Below are 20,895 nucleotides of genomic sequence, written 5' to 3' on the forward strand. Positions count from 1 at the left end.
TAGCTAAGCCTTCTGTCCCCACAGAAGGCACACAGACGTAGGACAGAGTGAAACGGCTGCCGAGTCAGTTACTTCTGAGCATGAGATGCAATAGGAGAGGAGGCTTGAGAAAGAGCCAGAAGCCACGGAATGGTTATAAGAAGATGATGGGGGCCTGGGGAAAGGGAGCAAGTTTGTATTTGTGCAGAGGCACAAACTTATTTGACTTACCTGAGCTACTGATATCCCCAGCTGTATAATTATGCAAATGTGACGCCTCTGAAAATGGGACTCTGCATCTGAGTCGAACCCCTGGGATTCCAGGTTGCAGAACGGGAGCCTGGAAACCTCTCTAGGAGGCAGCCCACATCCAGTTAGAAAATGGGAAGCTGCAGCCTACTCCCACCCTGCAGCCTGACTTCACATCCGTGCTGGGTCAAGTTGAACTGAACAGAATGCAATGTGTCCACCTTGCTGGCACAAGTAAGTAATGAAATGATTATCAAAGGGACAAATGAATGTCAGTGGCAATTTTAGTGATAACTGCATACAATTAGCAAAATATTAGTAAAATGTAAAATGGATTTTGAGAGAACACAAACATTCAATCCATGGCAACAGGGAACTCTTTGTATCATGCTTCTCTCTCACTGTGTTTAATCCCTCCCATGTCACAATTCACATCCTCTGTAAAGTCCCATTCTTACCCTTTACGTTGGTTGTAATCACACCTTTGAACCTCTCATCATTTTGTGATACTCCCCTAATCTCATTTATGGGTACACTACAGCATAGCGGTAACGAGTGAGCCATCTGGAAAATTGAGTTTATACTTTTGGTCTCCCATTTACTGCCTTTACAAGCTGTGTGACCTTGGACAGTTTACTTAACATTCCTGTCAATCCACTTCATCTGTAAAATGGGGACAGTCATGTCATGTACTTTACGGTGTGGTTGTGAGGAATGAATGGGTTGATATGGATGTGATGTAATATATATTATTATATATATAATTATATGTATTACATATATATTATATGTATATATTAGTATATATACATACCTATCAGTTTGGGGCACATTATAAGCTCTAGGTGGGAATTGGTTATTGTTACTATTACAACTATGCATACTAGTTATTGGTATATTTGTCATATCTTTTATTTAGATTATATGTGTCTCAAATTATCTGATAGATTCTTTTTGTAACATAATTGGTCATCTAATATACCATGTGACAAACTACCCCAAAACTCACCAGTTTAAAACAACATGTATTATCTCACAGTTCTTTTTTTCAAAGATTTTATTTTTCATTTATTTGAGAGAGAGAGAGAGAGAACAAGCAGGGGGAGCAGTAGAGGGGGAGGGAGAAGCTGACTCCCCGCCCAGCAGGGAGCCCAACACGGGGCTGGACCCCAGGACCCTGGGATCATGACCTGAGCTGAAGGCAGACGCTTCACTGACTGAGCCCCCCAGGTGCCCCTGCCTCAGTTTCTGTGAGACAGAAATCTGGGTATGGCTCAGAGTCCCCCAGGAGGCTACAACTGAGGCGCCCACCAGGGCAGCAGTCATCTGAAGGCTCAACAAGGGAAGGAGCCACTCTCAAGCTCAGTCGTATGACTGGGGAGCCACAGGTCTCCACTGGATGCTGTCTGGAGACGTCAGTTCTGTGCTGTGTGGGTCTCTCCACTGGGAGCTCGGAACATGGCAGCTGGCTTCCCCCAGAGCAAGGGCTCTGAAAGAGAGAGAGAACAGAATCACAGGTTTTAGCAACCTAATCTCAGAAGTGACAACCCATCACTTCTGCTATTTTCTGCCCTGTTAGAAGTGAGTCAGTATGTCCAGTCTACACTCAAGAGGAAGGGGTTACACGAGGACGTGAATATGAGGAGGTGGCGGTCATGGGACCCCATCTCAGAGGCTGCCTCCCACACATAGTAAGAAAGAGGAAAATGAGCATCTGGGGAATGTGCCAAACTTACCAGATAACCCTTGTCGTTCTGAAAGACCATCATCTAACGAACTGAGCCCAAGAGCTGCACAGGTCAATTACATCTAAGAGAATATTATTTAATAAACCCTGGCCGATCCCCACTTTTATGTCAGACACTGTGTGAAAAGGAAGGATACTAAGATTTTAAAAAATAAACTTTAAAGCTGGATAGGATCTGGCCCAACTTTCTCACTGAACAAATAAGGAATTTTAGGCCCAAAGCAAACAGACTAGTTGTCCCGAGTCACACAGTAACACAAACACTTCCAGGACCCAAATCTCCTGAGCGGGCGCTTTCTCCTCTGATGGAAATACCGGAGTTCCCTGCTGCTTTGTCCTGTGCGGCCATCCCCCGCCTTCTGTGACTTGAAGAAAGACTATAAAAAAGAACTGAATCAATGGGACATTCGTTATCCTTAAATGCATGTAGTTTTTTTTTTAAGATTTTATTTGTTTGTCAGAGGGAGAGAGAGGAGAGCGTGAGCACGCAAGCAGGGGGAGAGGCAGGCAGAGGGAGAAGCAGGCTCCCCGTGGAGCAGGGAGCCCGTTTCGGGACTCGATCCCAGGACTCCGGGATCATGACCTGAGCCGAAGGCAGACGCTTAACCAACTGAGCCACCCAGGCATCCCTAAATGCATGTGGTTTTATTAAATTCAGTCCCTCATATTAGGACATTCTTTAAATAAAGACAAACTATTAACCCTGAAGTTCCTACATGCCTAACAGATTTTTATGGGCTCCAATCTTCTGGTCCCCCCTGTTGTTCCTTGTGCTGACATTGCATTTAAGCTTCCACACACCATCATTGGAGCGGGACAAGCTCAGAGAGAGAGCCAAATGCCACTCTGCTGGGGACGGTACACAACTTGCCCCCAAACCATCCACGCTACAGTTCTCTCCTTTTGCCTCCCGACTAAAGCTGATGTTTATTTGTCTCTTTGTTTGGCTTGCCTTCAACCAGAAAGCACTGCTTACATGTGTCAAACTCAACAAGGCCACTTTCTCCTTTTGGAAAAATAAAATAACTTCAGCCCTAGTCATGTTTGGGAATGGAATGCACTTCAAGAGGAAAATACAAGAATTTTATTTGATATAAATAGACTCCATCAATTCAAGGAACGGGTGTGGAAACTGAAACATTGACAGGTAATTATCAAAAGTACCTTAGAAAAGCAAGTTTCTGTGGACAATAGCCACAATTTATTATTATTATTGTTGCTAGCCTCCCTGATGTTCTCCATTTATGATGCCAGTAATCTTGTCTCTTTTGATGAATGTACCTTTTGTTTTTCATTAAGGTGTCAATGCATTAGACAAAAGGCCTGCTGAGTATGACAAAACTCATGGTCACCTGACAGAGGAAAACAGGACTTTATACCTGTGAGCCAAAACACAATTGTCCGCACAGGATGACAGTGCATATGTACAAACCCACGCGTACACACATGCGCGCTCACACCCATGCGCACAGACACAAACCTTGCTCTTGAAGTCCTGGAGATGATTTTAGGAATCTTTTAGCCAGGTTAAAGTGCTATATGTCAGGTTTGACAGCTCCAGACCACGCATAACTGAAACCAGCCTCCTCCAAGCCTACTGACATCTTTATGTCTTGCTTTGTTGTGATCTTGCTGAATCCCTAGACCAATCTGAAAGGAGTATGAATCTCTCTCCTTCAAAAATCCTCAGGTCCCTTCCCCTAATTGGAGATCCTGAGCTATACGTGGTGGGCCTTGAAGCATTATTTACTCCTAGACAGTCCGCTCTGATGCTCCAAAGCAGCTACTTTTCAAACCCGTCCCAGCTCCTATGGGGGGGGTGAAGGGGAGAAGTGGTTCAGATGTCAGTCGATAAGGGTATGAGATATGAGCAAATGGGACCCAGTGCTGGGTGTTTAGGCAAGCATTTCAGTATGTTCTTAACTAGTCAATCCACTGGGGTATGTGGATTTTTTGTCGGTCTAGTATCCTGGGCCAGTGACACAATCTTGGAGAGTTGTCAAGAGCTAATAACTTTTCACAGTACTACCCTCGACAGGGAAGGGGAAATGGGATTTTCCAGGGCTCAAGCCTGAATGATTGTAAAAAATTTTTTAAAAAGATAGCAATTCAAAAAACACTTAGAAGAAAAGAGAAAGCAAATCAAACTCCCCCCCAGTCCCAACATAGAAAAAATGTTAAGCTTACGTGTGCCACAAAGGAAAGAAATTTTTCAAAGGAAAGCTCAGAATTTTAAATGTGTGCAGAACATTAATTTTGAGGTAATTAGAAAAAGCTATTTTCTATTCATCAAAAATCAAAGGTGTGCACATTCTGGATAAAGATTTGGCTACCAATTAATAAATTCATAAATACCCATGGAGTCTGAAACATGCCATCCATATTATGTTGCACTTTGAAACCTACTTGGTCCTAACAGAAATTGTAAAAGTGGAAAATAGATTTTTAAAAGAAGCTATTTTTCCCCTGTGCAATCTCCACTCCCATCCCTGTGTACTCACTCAAGACAATATTTTAAAACAAAGAGTGAAACTAGAAATCGCATCCACTGCAATATTCCAGCTTTGTTTCTGTTCTTTTGTTCATTCATTCACTGGCTAAGCATTCACAGGGCTTCCCCTTTGGCTAGGCACTGTAATAGGAAATAAAAAATGAGCAAGTTACACAGCCCCTACTCAGAGGATCCCCCCTCTAAGTGAGAGTGACACACATAGAAATAAACAATTGTGCTCTAAATGCTACATCAAGACACAGCATTATTAAAGTCCAAAATGCTGAGTGTCTAAGACTAGGGGATTTAAAACTGTCTCTACAGAGGAGGCAACATTTAAGCTGAGTCTTAAAATACAAGTAAGAGTTGGCTAGGTGGCAAGGGGGGAGCTTCACATGTATTTCAGAGAGGACGAGGCATTTGCTTTGATTGAAGCAGAGTGTGCATGCGGACGGATGGAGGAGGCAGGAGGAGATGAGGAAAAGTAGGGGCCAGTCTGTAATTGACTCAAACGCCATGCTGAGGTATTTGAACCTTACCCCACATGCAACAGAAAAGTGCCAGAGATTCCTAACGAGGAAAGATTTCCTTTATACTCAGATAAATTCAGGTGGTATCACAAAGGATGGAGGAGAAATTTCGGTTAGAATGGGTATACATGGCTTTGTAGGAAGTCCCATCAATGCCAAGCTTAGTTTCTGCCCAAGCTGAATCCTGTGTGTTACCACATCTCCCTTTTTTTTGATTTGTAATCTTCATCTCATTCACCTTTATTTATCTTCTGCTGATTCGTTCAATCAAGCATTCCAGCATTCAACAAATATTTGTCGAGCCCTTACCAGAATGCCAGACACTGTGTAGGGACCAATGATGAGCCCCTAAGAAGGACAGGCCAAGCTTAGAGGCTAGCAGTGCTGGCAGATTTATTTAAATACAAGTAATTGAAACGATGTATAAGGAGCAAGATGAAGGGAAACTAGGGGGGGCTTCCCTAAGGAAGTGGTGGTTAGTCTGTGACCTGAAGGATGAGTAAGATTTAACCAAAGTTCATGTGTTGGAAAGAGGAGGGGAGAAAGGCAGAAATTACCTTGCAGCTGGGAAATAACCAAAGGCAGGAGGAAGCATGGTACCTCGGAGGAAGTGAAAGGTGCTCCACCTGCCTGGAGAGTTGAACAAGCTGAGAGATGGACTGGAGTTGGAGCTTGCGGGACTATGCTCGCCATGTGCACCAACCCAGTAGGCTAGGCTGTGCTGTAGAAATAGAACCCTAACACTCAGGAGCTTAATCAACAAAGATTTATCTCTCTGTCAAGTAAATTCCAGTGCAGTTCAGATGATATTCCAGGGCAGTTCTCCATGGAGTAATTCAGACACCAGGGATCCCACTATCTTTTGATGTTGCCGTCCCAACATGTGGCTTTCAGGGTCACTCCAAGTGGTGAAGAGCGTATACGGCAGTGGCTCCTAAATACTCTGGCCCAAAAGAGTCATGTTCATCCACTGCTGTCCAGAACTAGTCACAAAGACCCAACTAACTACAAGAGATGCTGGAAAATGTACCATGGGCCATTTGGTGATCTCCAATATCTCTGTCAAGGATTAGCAGGCTTTATCCTAAAGATAATGGAGAACCACTATAGCCTTGCAAGCAGGAGACTGCTGGGATCAAGTTTAGGTTGTAGAAATTACTCCAGCAATATTGTGGAGAATGAGTGGGATGCACAAAGAAAGACCAGTTAGGAGATTTTTCAGAAGTTCAAATAACAGAAGATGGTGGCTTAGAATACAGTGGTGTCAGCCTCCTAGTTTAATAAACACCTACATTCAGACATTTTTGTAAGAATCCTAACAAGAAATTGGTTTCAACTGGTACTTGTAGTAGTATTTTCTTAAGAATAACAATAACAGGGGCTCCTGGGTGGCTCAGTTGGCTAAGCTTCCAACTCTTGATTTCAGCTCAGGTCATGATCTCAGGGTTGTGAGATTGAGCCCTGCCTCTGGCTCACACGCTGGACATGGAGCCTACTTAAGATGCTCTCTCTCCCTCTCCCTCTGCCCCTCCCCCACTTAAAAAAAAAAAAGAACAATAACAGTATATGTAAACTATTGGCTGAATTTACCTAGTAGTTTAACTGATTACAAAGAGCTGAATTCTCTTCCCATAGGTTGGGGAGCAGGAGATGCTGGATAGCAAAGGTCCTTTGGCTCTAGTTCTGCAGAATGGTAAAACACAGTGAGGAAATCATGGTACTATCTGACAGAGTATCTTGAAGCTGAGGCTAATGCCGACATCATGGAAGTATGCAGACCAGAGATTCAGATGGCGAGCTGAATAATAAACCAGAAAAAGGATATACGGCTTTCCAGAACCAGGCAGGTGGGTCAGAAGTCAGATTATTGAGCCAGGGAGCAGAAGGATGGGCAAAGGCGCACAGAGGACAGTGAGTGCCGCCAAAAAGTGGGGACTCCAAATTGTTTTTACATCCTTTCAGTAACCTGGAAACTGCAATCACTGAGCTAGAGGGAGGGCAGGCAATGAAAGTTCCTCTAAATAATTTCCCCATCAATCATCTTCTTATCATGTCCAGAACTCATTTTTTTTAAATTTCAGCTTTATTGACATATAGCTGATTTGATTTGCACGTAGCTCCCAGTCTTCCCCATCTCAATAAAAATCATCCACTCTCCACTCAAGTGCTCCTGCCATAAGCCCTTCTTAAATTCTCTTTTTCCTCCTACACTACTTCTCTATGTCTGATCCATCAGCATGTCCCTTGACTCTACTCTGATATATGGTCTTATTCCAACCACTTCCTGTCATCTCCACCATAGCCCAAGCCATACCATCTCTTATTTTGACTACAGCAGTAACTTCTTAACAGGCTCACATCCTCTGCTCCTTCCTCTTAAACTATGTTCTCACCACAGACAGAAAGATCCTTTTTGAGATATAAATATAGTCATATTACTCCCTTCCAATGGCTTCAAGTCCCACTTAGAATAAAACTGTGGCCAGGGTGCCTGGGTGGTCCAGTCAGTTAAGCGTCCAACTCTTGGTTTTGGCTCAGGTCGTGATCTCAGGGTCTTGAGATCAAGCCCAGCGTCAGGCTCAGCAGCTCAGCTGCGAGTCTGCTTGGGATTATCTCCCTCTCCCTCTTCCTCTGCCCCCCACCCTCGTGCATGCCCATGCTCTTTCTCTCTCAAATAAGTAAATCTTTAAAAAAAAAAAAAAAGGAATAAAACTATGGCCAACAATGCTCTTCAATGTCTAGGCTGTGCCTTCCTTTCTGATCACATTTCCATCTCTTCTCTTTATTGCCCTTGTTCCCTCAACATGCAAAGCTCTTCTTTAAATATTAACTTAAATTAATTATTAAATTATATATCACCTCCTTAGCCTCACGTCTGAACATCTGATCTAAAGCAGCCACTCATTACAAAGCAGTAGATCTATTTTGATGCTCTGCATACATTTTTTTGCTCTCTAATATTTTCTTTCTAAGTTACTTCCGTGGTGTTGCTATCGGGCTTTCATCATGGTTAACTGTCTGTTTCTCCTAGCAGAATACACCCCCAGTGAAAGCAGCAGCCTACCCCGCCTTGATCCTTGCTGTTCCTACAGTGCATGGAACGGATCTCAGTGTGTAGCGGGCACTCTATTCTAATTATGTGAATAAATACATGAGTGAAGAAATACATAAATGAGTGAATTCCCCTACTTTCCTGGGCCTGAAACCTCTCCCTCTTGATTGTCTTCTTTCCATCAGCCTAGAACCTTGAAGTTTCTTAGACCTCTGAAAAAGGAAAGTCCTCCCTTGATCTCATGTTGCTTTTCTCCATTCTTTCCTCTTCCTTGTTGATAAAAATGTTTTTTTATACAAACACTCTACAATTATTGCATAACCTTCTCTAGCTTCTGACTCTCTGCTCAGTGGAAACGGGTCCAGCTCCTGGTTGCCAAACCAGCCTTTGCCTTAGTGACCCTCGCTGCCACCTCCCCTGCCTCCCCTTCTTCTGTTCTTGACCCCCAACTGTCTCTTCTTTCTGCTGGGACTCTCTGACCATTCCCTCTCTGTTCTCGTCTTAAAACAATTCCCTGGGCTCCTCCACACTATTTTCATGCTCCTTCTTTCTTCCTTTCACCATCTGCTCTTCATCACATGGCTTTTGCACTCTCCCTCCCCCTCCCACTAAATTGGAGTGTGCCGGTCACTGAATCCTGGGGTCCCTGCCTTTCTCACTCTCTACCCTCTCTTTCTGGCTGATTTCATCTCCTCCTCGGACTTCAAATACTTCTCCAAAATAGATTTTTAAAAAATCTACACCTCCAGTCTATAGTTCTTCCCCCCACTACATATACTTGGGTAGCCCACAATCTCTTCAAACTCGGCAGGTCCAAATTTGTAAGGTACTGTAATAAGGAAATGGGGACTCAGAGGTTTGGCAGTTTACCTAAGAGCACTTGACTAGGGAATGGTAAAGCTGGAATCTAAATTCAATTCTCCCGGACATCAAAGCCCATATTGTTCCTCCATGTCCCTTTGTCATTGTGTTACAACAGCAGAAAGCTGAACAGCCAAAATGTCTTTCTAGAGAGTAGTTCACTATAATTGTGAAATGGCCAAAAGATGAAATTCGATGCCACGATTAGAAAAGATGCTTTAGAAATATGGTTAATAGCGTGGGGAAAAGTGAAACATGAAACTATGTATAGTAAGATCCTAATCTTATCATTATGATTAGAATAAAGTCTGGAAAGGAAACATAAAAGGCCAACTGCTATCTTCCTGTGGTGGCATGATTATGGTTGAAATAATTGTCTTTTTTTCTGTACCAGCATTCATTCCTGCACTCCACTGGTGCCCCTGATTTCTTTTTGGAAAATCGCCTCTTCTTCATGTGTGTCGTTTTTTTGTTGTTGGTGGTGGGGTTTTGTTTTGTTTTTGTTTTTGCTTTTTGTTTTTATGTGTGTATCTTGATGGGAAAATAATGAAGTTTCCTCAGTCAGATCCTTTTGCTCACCTGGCCGGTATAAGCCAAGAACCTTGCATATTGGCCAAGATGAGCCAATAAGACTTTTTAGCTGAGTTACACTGGGAGAGAAAAATGTCAGATCCCATTCAATCCTATAGTGGCACCAGAACTAAGGAATCAATTTCCCCCTATATTAATTCCTAGAGCTGCCCTGCTTGTTTTATTTCTAAACCGATTCTCTGGCCTCTTGTCCATTCTGGACGCTTCCTCGCATCCCTTCAATACATTTTTTTTTCTTGGCTAAATTAGCTCTTGGTGGTCTCTGATACTTATGACCAAATAACCTTAACTGACACATGTCTGTATGTTCTATTTTCTACAATAAATACATTTTGTCTTTATACTCAAAAATAAAGAGGGAAATGAAAGTTAAAAGTGTAGTAACAGTAAAAACAGTACAAGGTACCGGTCCGAAATATGGTTGACTGTAATAAACCTGGGTGAAAGGTGGGGTTTGACCTCTCCTGATCCATAACTGCTCCTAGTAAATCACCCACTTCATGTCGTGATTTCAAAGTGACCGCAGATCAATAGTATCCTCTTCCTATACACACAGAAAATATTTTTATTTCTACTGCTAATAAGTTTAGGGTCAATGAGAGCCTACCAAAGCAAGACTTGGATTATACTGGAAAGAAAATATATTCATTTTTTCTTCATTTGATACATGTATTGAATGCTTCCTCCATGCCAGCAAGTTGGTCTACAAAAATGAATGGTACCCGGTTTGGGCTCCTTAGGTACTTCTTCCTGCACAATGAGGCAAATGCATGGCAGATAAATTGTAAAATACATAGTAAATGCTACTATAGAGATAGGAGCAAAGTGCCATCTCTCAAGACAGAGATGAACTAGCAGTTAAAAGATTCTAGATGATTAGAAGGAAAATAACAAAGACCCAGCACTTATTGTTTTAGCTGAAAAGTGTGCTACAGCAACTTTGCAAGGAGGATGATCATTCCAATGAGAAAACACGTGGCAAAACCATGTTCTATTCATGGCAAAACCATGTTATAGGTTGTAATTTTCATTCCTTTTTTTAAGTGCATCCAATAAACTGTCAATATAATCATTATAATTTTTACATTAAATACATTTAAAACACATTGTAGCATCTTTACGATCAACTTGCTTTAATAAAATAACAGAAATTGCGGTGCCTGGGTAGACTTTGGCTCAGGTCATGATCCCAGGGTCCTGGGATCGAGCCCCGCATCAGGCTCTCTGCCCAGCAGGGGAGTCTGCTTCTCCCTCTCTCTCTGCCCTTGCTCGTGTGGTCTCCCTCACTCTCTCTCTCAAATAAATAAATAAAATCTTAAAAAAAAATAACAGAAATTCACCTTTGGCACCTCCCTCTAATCAACCCCATTAATATTTACCTTTGCTTTTCTAAAATCCATTTCCTAACTTCTCAGTACCTTGTACCTCCCACTGAAGAACCTACCCAGCCTCTGTCTCAAAACCATGCTTTGGGTAGGATGGAGAGATTCCTCCCAAATGTATCTTCACATCCATTCTTACCCATGGCGGGTTTCTTTCTCTTGAGACATTATCCGATACCTACCCCCACCAGTGTGTCGGTACCTGTAATGACTCAGTGGGATGCCGCTTCCTGCTAGCATGGTTGCATCGGAAATGAGGCCTTCTGGAGAAAAGAGCTTAGCCAAAACAAAGACTAGTGATCGCACTAGTGAAAGTTTTGATGCTGATAGGCCAAACCAAACCAAACCACCCAAACCCTACTCCCAGGTGTTCTAAATCAGTAGTTCTAATGTGAGGCCTTAGAAAAATAAGTGCTTCTATATAAAAAATATTAAAAAAAAAAAGTCTGGATCCTCAAGGAATGATGACATAAATAAGCACTGCATCTTAGTCCAGTGTCAGTACATAAATTCCAAGGAAACTCAAGCCCAGGAACATGCAGAAGAGGTGTTTGGGGACGGGCCGCGTGCAAGGTGTTTGCCTCTGCCAGCCTCCTACCTCCCCTGTCTCTGCCCTTCTGGGTCATCTCTAGTCCTCCAGGAAGTAGTAAGCAATAAAGACAGAGGATGAGCTTTGGAATCCAACAGTCCTAGGTTGATCAATGGACTCTGCCACTCACTCACAGTGGGATCGTGGGCAAGTTACCAAATGCCAGTGAACCTTAGTCTCCTCATCTGAGAAAGAACAACAGTAATTTCTTCCTTGCAATGGGAGAACTAAATGATGTCACGGAAGCCTCTGGCACATAGAAGCACAGGAATCGGCGGCTGTGAGGATACTTGGAGTCTTGCTTTGCCAACAGTAGCAACACACCCAACCCTGCCCTTTCCCTAGAATAACCTATGATTCAAACCCCACGATAAACAAACAAACACATCGACGCCTTCCCCCATGGTACTCTAAACTAGTTTCTACAAACCTTAAAGTGTCAGGGGTAGCCTAAGTTACAAAGAGCCTCTGTTGAAGAGAAGATGCTTGGAGAGCCAATGTTCATATTTGAAGAAGTGTGTGTTGTCTCCTGCTGTTCTGTCTCCTCACTTGTTCCAGAAAAACTGGGCCTGCCACAGGTCTACAATATTATCTACACCAGGTATGGGTAGGCTCACAGGCTTCTGAGAAAGAACGAAAGGAGCAGGTCTCAAGTCTCTCTGCAGCCACGCTGACCGCTCTGTGTGGCCTGTGGGCGTGGAGGCATATGTGTGTGTGAGGAGATCTTAAGGAAGATTCCCATTTCCTATTTCCATATTTATCCTGTGCTCAGGCAGGAACGCTAAGTACATTTGTTGCCCGTCCACATTTTTAGAATTGGAAAATGGGACGGCCGAGAAAGATCTTAGAAACTGACCAGCGCTGCATTTCTCAAGATGTGCCCTGTGGACCAAGTATGGCATCTCTAAAGATGGGGCCAGAAAACCACCTTATTGAACAAGCACCTCAGGGAATTCTTAAACACTTTCAAGATCGTGGGGCGCCTGGGTGGCTCCGTTGGTTAAGCATCTGCCTTCAGCTCAGGTCATGATCTCAGGGTCCTGGGATTGATGCCCACGTCTGTCTCCCTGCTCAGAGGGAGTCTTCTTCTCCCTCTCCCTCTGCCCTCCCCCTGCTTGTGCTTGCTCTCTCTCTTTGTGTGTCAAATAAATAAAATCTTTAAAAAAAAAAAAAAGCACTCTCAAGATCGAGAGCCACTGAGCTAGCCCAAATGTCCCCCTTTCAAAGTGAAGATATTAAGGCCTGAAGGAAATGAGTGATTTTCAAAAACAGAGGGTCTTAACTTCAGCACTACTGACATTTGGGACTGAGTAATCCTCTTGTTGCGGGGCTGTCCTGTGCATCGCAGCATATTTAAGGGCATCCCTAGCGTCTTCGAACTAGACGCCACGAATGTCCTTACAGCTGTGATAACTAATTATGTCTCCAGACAAAGCCAAACATTCCCTGAGAGACAAAATCACCCTGACTGAGAACCCCTGCCTAAAGTCACACTGATAATCAGAGGGGGATGCAAGACGGCACTCAGTGTCCTGATCCACAGCCCAGCAATCTCCCCGTAGCTACCGACTCCTCTTCTTCTGCTATGAGAGGCAAGAGGAGGGGACAGAGCACTCGAGCCATAAGGGTGGGGTAAGCAGGGGCCACCGCACTGCCGTTCCCTGGGAACCTGGGACATTACCCCCCACTCTTTCCCTGACTTACTGTGCAGCTAGTCATCCCTATTTCTGTTTCTCCACCTGTTTAAACCTTGATCTTCCAGGAGAACTGGCAGGATTCCGACTGGCAACACCTTGGAAACCCACACAGAAGGGTGCCATCCAAGAAGCTTTTCTGAGACTGATTTAAAGGTACCCCTGTGTAGAAAACAAGAGTGTCGTGTTTTCGATTTAGTGCCATGCCAGGAAGAGGAGTGCCGTGGGGAGCAATGCAAAAGGGATCAAAAAGGTGGCTTCTGGTCCCAGCTCTTTCCCATCTGCCTTTGTGGCAGCTCTCTGATCTAGAAGCAGTTTCCCTATCCAATGAAGGGATTAAAATATGTCGCTGCATCCGGGCTTGGACTCACCTGTGACCTCTGTCCAAGGGGCCCTGTCACTGGTCATCAAAAACCCAAACCCCACCTTTCCTCCAATCCCCAGCTCGCTCACTAGTCCTTATTTTCTTCAGTGATAGGAGGTTATGCTTATGGAGGCCTTTATTCTTAAGAGATGCTCCCTGAAGTATTTAGGAATGGAGTGTCATGATATTTGTAACTTACTCCCAAATGGTTCTCAAAATCATGTACTATGTGTATTACATATACACATATACATGTATGCATAGATTCTTATACATAGAGGGAAAACAAATCTACCAACTTATTGCTGAGAGTTGAATCTTATTGAAGGGTATATGGCTGTTCATTTTATGATTCTTTCCACTTTTCTGTATGCTTGAAATTTTTTAAAGTCCGATGTTGGAGAGAAAAACAGCTCCAGCTCTGTCTCTTTCACAAGCCTTTCCCAAATTAGCTGAAATAATTCCTCCAAATTCCCGCAGCACTTATGTACTCTGTGTTTATCACTTTCTACCTTGTGTTATAGTTATTTAAGTGCTCGCATAGTGGGTCATAAAATTGCTAAGGCAATACTCAGCTATGCGGAGAACATTTGTTCTAAAACTGCTCTTTAGGGTGCCTGGGTGGCTCAGTCGGTTAAGTGTCTGCCTTCCGCTCAGGTCATGATCCTGGAGTCCCAGGATCGAGTCCCGCATCAAGCTCCCTGCTCAGCAAGGAGTCTGCTTCTCCCTCTGACCCTCCCCCCTCTCATGTGCTCTCTCTCTCGTTCTCTCTCTCCCAAATTAAAAAAAAAAAAAAAATCTTTAAAAAAAATAAAACTGCTCTTTATTTAGTCTCCAACGTCTCTGTTCCTCCTCACAAGACCCCACGTGGCTGGAAGAGGGTAAAAACCAAAGTAAATTTTAGTCCAATCTCGTCATCTCAGATTGATCATAGAATTTAAATAGTCGCTTTAGGTAACTCAGTCCTGTTTGGACAGAAGCTGGGCCCTGAGCTCTGCTCCCCCCTGATTCCCCAGGATGGCATTTGGGAACTGACTGGGTTCGGGAGACATCCTGGGAAGGGGTCCCCAAGATCAGCTTATAAAACTGGCTAGTGATATTATACCCGTGATGCAAATGCTAACGCCGCATCTGGTAATAAGGTCCTTGAGTGATGTGTCAGTGTTCCGAGAAGCAGTCATTGCTGTTGCTGGAGGAGCTGGGCAGTGCTCCATACTTACAGGTTCTTCCTAAATATCTGGGTCTACCGTCTCTCTGGTCTGTTGTTCCTACCTCCACATTGTGACTTCTGCTTTCATCACTCACCAAAATGTCACAAAGTGATAAATAATAATTTGATACTAATAATTACTAATGGACTGAGTGCCAAGCTCTTTGCATGTAATATCTCATTTAATCCTCAGAGCAACCAGATGAGTCAGTACAGAATTATCTTCTAAGGACAACCAGTGGTCTCTTCATTGCCTGATTGTTGACGTCACCTTTTCTCCAAACTCTGCGGCAATAGATATCGCATGCCACGCTGTCTTGGAAACTCCCCATTTGCTGTGACCTCCTAAGTTACCTAGCCCACTGCTTCCTCTCCAGCCCTATCATTTTACTTCCTTCCAGTTCAGCCCAGTTCCTTCCATTCCAGCAAGTCCTGTAAGTTTTCTGGCCATCCCACCTTTTTCTTTTTTTTTTTTTTTTAAAGATTTTATTTATTTATTTGAAAGAGAAAGAATGAGGTACAGAGAGAGCATGAGAGGGGGAGGGTCAGAGAGAGAAGCAGACTCCCTGCTGAGCAGGGAGCCCGATGCGGGACTCGATCCCGGGACTCCAGGATCATGACCTGAGCTGAAGGCAGTCGCTTAACCAACTGAGCCACCCAGGCACCCCATCCCACCTTTTTCAATCACCTTCTATGTTCCCTCCGGGGTCCATCATGCCCCTTCAAGGGGCCAACTTGTGTTCATTCAACACACTTTATTGAGCGCTGCTTTGTGCTCAAGCCCGTTGTCCTCAGTCCTAGAAAGACAAGGCTGAGAGAAAGAAAGGCAGGCCCAGTCCCCATCATCATGGGCTCTGCAGTGACTGTCTGTCTGGGCTTCCATCTTGTCCCAGTTATTCAAGCAAGAAACCATCCTCCCGGCACCTCCTTCCAAGGCTGTGTGCTATCTGTATCACCCATTTGACACTTACCAAGTACGGCTTTGTGGACTTATTCGTCCTATTCGGGGACTGTTTATTCAGGGTAATCATCATAACACGAATACTTTTACAGACCGAGTGTCTCCTCTACGCCAGGCACTCCTATTCACACAGTCTCTAGTTCTCTCACCAATACTGCCTGAAAGGGGCAATTTATCTCTTGGTACTAATGCAGCACTCCAGGTTCAGAGATGATAAGTAACCTGCCCAAGGCCACATAATTAGTAAATGGCATGATCAGTGGGAGAATCAGGACCCCTGGCTCCAAAGGATCTCTCCAGGCTGAGCTGTTGACTTTCTTGTGGCATCATGTGCTGAGGTAGTAAACAGCCAGTGATGGGTGAGGCAGGGAAGTGTGAGTTAGATTTGCATTCAAGTTCCAGCTAGAGTGCTTACTGGAGATATGACTTTAGGCAAATTCCTGAACCTCTTTGTATCTTAGTATCCTTGTTTTAAAATTACCATTGCAAAAATTAAGCAAAGCCACTCACCTCACTAGGATTATATGAATGAGAAACACCTAGCAAAGCACCAGGTATTATCACAGGCTCTTTCCCATCTCCCTTTGTTGATGAAGATCATTTAAAACATTGTCATGTCCCTTATTGTGGCTGGTATAAATGCCTAAGTGTGATGTTAAGAAATATCTGCAAGCAGGCCTTTCAAGGATCTGCGAAGATATTAAAGAGGCAGGGACTGACCCAGGGTGGTAGAGGCAGTCCAGTTGAGAGGAGATGGAAAAGCAATCCAGAAACCAGGCAATGGGAGGGAGGTGTTGCCGTTCCTTTTGTTAGGGAAGGTTTTCCAAGGCACAGCCCCTGAAGCTTTTGTGTGTCAAAAGCATTTTAAATGCTTGCCACAGGTGCGCTCATATGAGATTCCTTCTGTGGCAAAGAAAGTGTGGGCTTATCAAAATGCTAATTGATATTGTTCAGAAGGAATCTGGAGGCATCCGGAATAGAATCTTGCAAACAAGCTCAAAAGCCCACTCTTTTTCTTTCTCTATAAGCTGGCTACCCATTCCAGAACATAACATAGCTCATAAACTAAACTTCCACACTTATGAAATCTTTACTAAGCGCTCTGAGAGATCTGCATCTCCCACTTCATTAATCCTTTTTAAAAAAGCCCTATGAGGTAGAGATTATTGTTTTGTGTGTTGCAAGTGAGCAAACTGAAGCCCAGAGAGGCTACATATCTTGCACAAAGGTCACACAGCTAGAATTATTGATGAGATTTGAGCTGATTCATCTACTGATTCAATAAATATTTGTTGAGTGACTACTCTGTGCCAGGTCTCTATGATTTGGAAAATAATGTTCTTCCTACCATCTAAGTCTTCCTAATAAAATACATGATATAATAGGGATCCCGAACATTGACAACATTCTGTCAAAAAGTGAAAGCAGTTTGGCCAGAACATGATATGCTCATGGCTCAGGAAAGATAATCAGGCTGGCTGGCCTGGCCGGGCTAGTGTCCGCATGCCTGGGCACTACTCCACATGCGTCCTTCTCCAAGCTGGATGCTTACAGAGAGTGGTCCAAGTGCCATTCTCAGACAAGGGTATGTGAGTATCTGCGCTCAACTGCTTATCAAACTTGATGAGGATGATACACTTCAAGACGTTTATTTATTAGAAATTTGGAAAGAGGCAAAGATTGGTGCACACAACTCACTAAAAGAGGGAAAATCCAATTGGAACAGCGCCTACCTTTGTTTAAGGCAGGATCCTGTTCAGTGTACTGTAACATAAATGCTGCCATTTTAGCCTCATACAAGCTTGTGAGATCTAGAAGGTGATGGTGATTGTACCCATTCCCAAGGAAACGGAGTTTCAAGTTGTAAAGGTCACCAGTACTTTAGAAGTGTCCAAGTTTCCATGTCTAGTTAATGGCAGAACCAGGATTTGAAATTAAGTTCTTTCTGCTCCTTCCGGTATGCCGTCGGCATTGGTCAGGATGAGTTAGGTTAGGCTGCAGTAACAAATGGCCTTCAGATCTCAGGGACTCACCAAAATCAAGCTTGATTTCTTACCCACATTCCGTGGCAGCTGTGGCTTTGATCGATTTTGTGTTTCTGGCAGGACCCAGCTGACAAAGCTGCCTCTACCTGGAACTTAGCCCCTCATGTAGCAGAGTGGAAAGCAAGAGTGGTGGACCCCACACTGGCTCTAGAAGCCCCTGATAGAAACTGTCATCCTCAGTTCATTGGCCAAAGCAAGTCATGTGGCCTTATCCACATACAATATCACAGAGATGTGTTACCTTCCACAGGAAGGGGCCCCAAATAGGAATAAAAACATTCCAATTTATATTAAGATAGTAATGTGTGAAGTCGTCTTGAGCCTCCCTGCCTTGTTCCATGAAAGTATTCTTTAACAAATGTGATTCTGATTAAGAAATATTTCAGGTATAATCAGCCAAGCAGTCATCTTAAAAAATGGAAAAATTAAATAATGAAATGAATTTAGTATTAAACAAGTAACAATTCTAAAACATGCCTATTGAGCATGAAACCTGCATTTGCAAAGAAAGCAACTTTCACTCTGGGAATAAACTTTCCATTTCTGGCAGGAAAATTGAATAACAGCACTGAAGTTATCCTGTGAATGGGCATCAGGGTGTCATATCTGAATGTGTAATGAGTACACATTGGCAGAAACCCCCTTTGCCACATGACTTCAAAACAAACACCAGTCAGTAGGGAACTACCAGCTGTGCTGAGTAGAAAAAAAAAAAAGTGCACTCACACCCCCTCCGTCCATGAAGCAAAAATCCCCTCCGAAATCACCACTTCCAAGAATGCAAGGGCACAAGTGGATTCTCACACATGTTCAAGTACAAAACCCCATCCCTGGAAAGTCCTCCAGGCAAAGCCATTTAAATAAAGTTCAGAGGAAGACAGAAGTAGGACATGAAACAGAGTTCAGGCATTCACAGAATTTTGCCTTCCCTTAAAATCAACTGGCAGCTTAAAAAGAAAAAAAAAAAAAAAGAGCATTTCACAAGAGTTTAAAGAAGCTGATTTCTAACGTTGGCTGATTTATAATGTCCCTTACAATTCTAAGATCTTATGATTCTGTAAGTTTCTGTGATGATGAGAAGCAAATCTATTTTCTTATCTAAGTATAGGAAAGAAAGGGAGAAGGATATGCTTTATATAATAAAATATATATAAAGGAAAAACACGAAAGAAAGAAAGAAAGAAAGAAAGAAAGAAAGGAAAGAAAGAAGAAATAAGGAAGAAAGAAGAAAGAAAGAAAGAAAGAAAGAAAGAAAGAAAGAAAGAAAGAGAGAAAGAAAAAGAAAGAAAGAAAAGAAAGAAAGAAAAAAAGAAGAAAGAAAGAAAGAAAGAAGAAAGAAAGAAAGAAAAATGTTCTAGAAAATATAAAGCTTCTTGGGTTAGGCAATGTATGTATAAAATTATGTTCCTTAAAATTTTTTGGCATTGAGTCAGGACTTGATTTGTAGAAATGAGACTTCTCCAATAACTCTTTTAGAGCCAATGAGGAAAGGAGAAATGAACTGACTTAGATTGTTACCTTAGCCTTTTTGTAAAGGTCACCAAAGGGAAAGCCCATAAAGAACCACGGCTCTTTAGTCATTTACCAGTCTGAGACATTGTCCTAGGATAAAGGGGAATCATGATCGCATGTCACATTTTAGATTAAGTCATTCAACTGTCTTGCTTTTTTTCCCACGACTCTAAATATAATTCAAGTTGGAATGAGTCTGGATTATTAGGAATTGTTTCTAACTGTGCTTTTCTGAAGTGCTTAGATGTTAACTCTGAAATTTTACTATCATAATTGTTGCTAGTGAATCTCCACAACTGATATTTAAGTTTTAATGTAACTATAAGTAACATTAGATCTCAGGTGCCAAAACAGGATATCTGAGTGAAAGAAATTAAGGAAAAAACAGAGTTGGAAATATTAACACTTTCCTATCTTCTCTGACACCCAACTTGGTACGTGCTGCTTCTCTGACTGCCTCCCATAGAAAAAGTCAATAGGCATTGTGTGGAAGCTTTCCAGTCTACCTGGACATGAAGAAACTTCTGTAATAGTAATAGTGATAAGTAGTACAAGAGAAACATCCACGAGAACAGAGTGGTTCATTTTGAGAAGAGAGGGTGGGTTATGGTGTCACAGGATCAAAATGTTTTAAAGGGAGGGCTTGGGATCAATGTGGGCTTGAACATAGCTTTCTTGTCTTCTGCAATTAATTCAGATTTCTCCTTGATTCCTGAATCAAATGGTTGATGGGGCCTTCAGGTCATAGTAGAAGTCAGTGAAACTACCCAATTAATTATTATATGTACACATACATATGACTCCATGTATATATACATATATATGCGGGGGTATATGTAAATATATATGGATGCATATACGTATGTGTGTAATACATATGTGTATGTGTGTATATATACATACACCATATACACCCATACATATATGGATATATCCACAAACATATATGTGGAGAGATATATATATATACACATACATATATGAATATATGTGTGCACACACATTCACATATGTATTTAACTGATTATGGCACAGTCATTCATTGAATTTAAAAAAAAAAAATAAACCCCAATCTTATGCCAGCTACAAATATAAATGCCTTTTGGATTAAAGATAACTGTAAAAAAAATAAATACTTCCAAGAAAATCCAGCTTATTATATGCATGTATATGTACAATCTGTAGATTGAAGGAGACTTTCTTGACCTAGGCATTTCTTGATCAGATGGAGAAGCTATAAAGAAAAAATAGACATTATCATATACGAATTTAAAACTTTTTTTTTGGCAAAAGAAAGATTCCATAACAAGTTCAGTAGACAAATGATAGGTCCCAAAATATTTGTACTATAGATGACAATCACTTTTTTTGTTTCTTTTTACAAATCAACAAAGATAGACAAATGAACTCATGGAAATATGAATAAAGAATTAGAATAGGAGGGGCGCCTGGGTGGCTCAGTTGTTAAGCGTCTGCCTTCGGCTCAGGTCATGATCCCAGGGTCCTGGGATCGAGCCCCGCATCGGGCTCCCCGCTCAGCAGGAAGCCTGCTTCTCCCTCTCCCACTCCCCCTGCTTGTGTTCCCTCTCTCGCTGTGTCTCTCTCTTCAAATAAATAAATAAAATCTTTAAAAAAAAA

The 20,895-nt window shown here is 42.5% G+C and overlaps 1 long non-coding RNA gene across 1 annotated transcript; it reads right to left on the bottom strand.

The window, feature by feature from the left end:
* Positions 1-1,288: 1,288 nt before the first annotated feature.
* LOC145721863 (uncharacterized) lies at positions 1,289-18,874 on the bottom strand. The gene is made up of 3 exons (XR_014145834.1): positions 15,415-18,874; positions 4,477-15,195; positions 1,289-1,717 (listed from the first exon to the last, which is right to left on the bottom strand). It is a non-coding gene; the product is annotated as an uncharacterized LOC145721863 (long non-coding RNA).
* Between the last annotated feature and the right edge of the window lie 2,021 nt (positions 18,875-20,895).

The sequence above is a fragment of the Leptonychotes weddellii genome, chromosome 5 (genome assembly GCF_054177405.1).
Source record: "Leptonychotes weddellii isolate Sample4059 chromosome 5, ASM5417740v2, whole genome shotgun sequence".
Lineage (NCBI taxonomy): Eukaryota > Metazoa > Chordata > Mammalia > Carnivora > Phocidae > Leptonychotes > Leptonychotes weddellii.